Below are 3,353 nucleotides of genomic sequence, written 5' to 3' on the forward strand. Positions count from 1 at the left end.
CGTGGCCGCCTCCCGAAGCTCCTCCCCCTCCTCCGCCTCCTTCCTACCACTGCGCTAGCTCCTCCGCCTCCTCCCTCCCACTCTTTCCCGCTCCTCCTTCTCCTCCCTCCCCATCCCTCTCTTTCCCTCCCGATCCCTTCCCGATTCATTTACTCACCGGGTTTTCCCAGACCCTTATGGAAAAGAGGTGTCCCACCTTCTTGGCCTCCGGGGCTGCCCCCAGGGACTGCGTCATCCCGGGGCCGATCGAGTGCTCGGTGCGTTCGAGTCGCTCCTTACCTGTTTGCTAATCCCCACTGGACTGAACGCCATCGAACTTTTAAAGGGATTGCAGTTGGGTAGGGGGGAGAGATGGAGGGTGGTGTGCCTTTGGAGGAGGGGGAAGGACTGTGCAAGAGTGCCCGGAAATCTTGCCTTTTAGCCGCTCGGCATCTGATTGGGGGGAGGATAAAGAACGCTACTTGAAGGTGGGCAGGCTATGAACCTTTTAACAGGCTATGAACCTTTTAACAGAGGCACAAGGGAAGTAAGTTAGGAGAGCCAAAAGCATTGGGAGAATTGGGGACTAGCCATAAAGGACTCCGGAGTGAAAGCAATCCCATCGTGAAATCGTGCCTCCCTAACATCTCAAGCACTGAAGATTTCCCTTACACCAGAACGCTGGTCAGGGTCTGTCTCAACCATCGGTCTTAATTAAATCCACAACCAACGGTACCCGTTGTTAAAGGCATTTAGTGGACATGCATACAGAACTCAAAGAGAGATGGTAATATTGAGAATAGACTCTATGGGGCAGGGAGGAAGTAGGGAGATCATTTTGGAGACTATTGAAATAATTCCCTGGGGAGATGATTTGGGTTTGGTCCAGAGTGGTAGTAGTGCAGGTCGTTAATTTTGTATACAACTTGAAGGTAGGACTAGTAAATTTGTGACGGAGTGCCCATGGAGTATGAGACAAAGAGAAGGATGGCTCCACAAAATTTGGCCTGACTGAAAGGATGGAGTTGCTGTGTAGGGAGCTGGAGAAAGCTGTAAGAAGAGTAAGTTCTGGAGAATCAGATCTTTGGTAACTGAGGTCACCCAACAGTCAGAGAAGCAGTCAGTGAGGTAGGAAGAGGACTAAGAGATAGTTGGGTTCTAGGAGCCAAATGAAAATACCTCGAGAAGGAAGACGTGGCTGTTGTGTGTTAGTTGGTTATGATGTTCAAATCAGCTTGTTGATGACAAAAATGAAATTGTTTTTAAGAGTAAAGTTGTTTTGATGAAGAATGAAGTAAGCGTGAATGAGTGAAATCATGAAGTAAGGATATTGTCTTCTCATCTATTGTGTATAAGCACTCAGGAGCTTAGCTGCTGAGGAGCTGCCCTAGGAGCTTATAAGTAAAAACATACGAAGAAGCAGCTAAGGCAAGTAGACATTTTAGACTATAAATACTGAGAGTTTGTAAGGACTATGGGACAGTGTTTGGTCTGAGCAGGGTGATTCTCTTTACCGATCTCAATAGCTTTTAAAAGACCTTGGTGGCAATTAGCTCCTGCTGCTTTGAAGACAGATCTGACCCTCAGTGGCAAAAGCCATTCAGTAGCAAACCCGAAGCAATGGCAGGCCAAGGAGATCTTCTTGCCCATCAACAGGGCCACCATCATTCCCTAGCAACATGCTCTAGTAACAGGGGACATCAGCGTTTGGTTGGCTAACCCAGCTCTCCTGAGTATCAACTGGTATAAAGGTACCCTTCTGCTAAATTTGGGCTTTATTTGCCTTCATCTTTCCTGGCCTGGAACAATAGTGTGATTAATCTATCATTGGTTTAGAGGATGTTATTTCTTTATTGGGTTATTAAGAGACATTATCCTGTATGTATTTGTTTTTGAAATTCCTACAGTGAGCCTGCGATAAGTAAACAGCTGGCACAGACAGACTCAACTCTGAGGATTAATTTGCCTCCCCCCCAACAGTGGTCAACCAAGTCAACGTTACTTGGATCGGATTGAGATTTGATTACCGGATTTAGCGAATTCAGTGTCATTCGTGGTGGTGACAGGGGCAGTTTCAGTGTAGAAGGGTGAGCAGAGTCCTAACTGGGGATCGTTTCAGAGAAAACAGGAGTGAGTATTGCAACTCATTTCAAATGCAGTGGGTCTACTAGAGAAGAGGCTTTTTGTTGTTTTTGTTTTTAAGAAAGAAGATATTATGGTATGTTTATTTATCAGTAGCAGTAATCTAGTAGCGAGTGAAAAATTGATGATGTAAGAGAGAAAAGAGACAAACGCCGGAATGATGGCCTTGAGCAGATAAAAGAGGATGCAATTCAGTATACAAGTTGAAAGATTAATCCTAGGACTGTGGAGAATTCACCCAGAGTACAGGAGGAAAGAAAGTCTGTAGTGACTAATTAATGGCAGATGTGATCGTGGGGGATTGTAGGGTTCTCTTCTGATTACTTCTATTTTCTCACTGAAATAGGAAGCAAAGTCTAGACTAGATTATGTTGTAGTAACAAGCAGCCTCTGTATTGTAGCCCTTTATCATGCCAAGGCCTTGTTTCTTGATAATGTCTACCGCGATGAGCCCTGGGATGCTGCTTTAACTCATCCAGGAAGCTAGAGGGCGCTCTGTGCTCCTCTGTGGTTCAGATGGGGCGGGGGGGGGGGTGGTAAGTGGCATTTGCCTCTTAAAGTCTGTCCTTGGAAGTGACAGACCCTTCTCCATGTCATTGGCCAGAAGAAGAAACACCACCATATCTAACTTTAAAGTGGGACTCTTTGGAGTGTCATCTTACCATGCTTCTTGAAGGAAAGGAAGCCAGGGTACCTGTGTGTGGAGGAGGCGGCACTGGGTGGTTATGGAGAGTGGAGGCATAAAATAATTGTTTTGGAGAGTGGGACAACAGGACTAAGTATGACTAAGCACCAAAAGAATGCCAAGAACAGTGGGGCATGTATTAGAAAGGGTTAGGAAGATGGACTCGAAGCTATTTTTATAGTGCTAGATGGTGCTAAAAGAAGGAGGGATCAGAGACCAAGTAGTCAGATTCCCTAGAGGAAAACAAAAACCAACAAAAGTTCCAGTGGAAAAAGAAAGATGACGATGTTTGATTTGCAGAAGGATATAATGAGGAACATTCTAGAGATGGGACTGCAAGCCAGATGGTAGAAGTGAGGTTCAACCTGTAGTGTTCCTTTCTGAGTGGCCTTTTCCTCTTCTTTTGCCAACGGTGCCTTGATTTCCTCATTTATGCAGGCTTTATTTAGTCTTCGTGGGTAGCTCTACTTGTATTTGTCACTTGCTCTGCAAAACACATATGAGTTCTCTTTCCTTTGTGTAGTGAGCTGTAAAGAATTTCTCCAGT

Source organism: Enhydra lutris, unplaced genomic scaffold (genome assembly GCF_002288905.1).
Source record: "Enhydra lutris kenyoni isolate GAN:26980312 unplaced genomic scaffold, ASM228890v2 scaffoldscaffold17, whole genome shotgun sequence".
In the NCBI taxonomy this organism is placed as follows: Eukaryota; Metazoa; Chordata; class Mammalia; order Carnivora; family Mustelidae; genus Enhydra; species Enhydra lutris.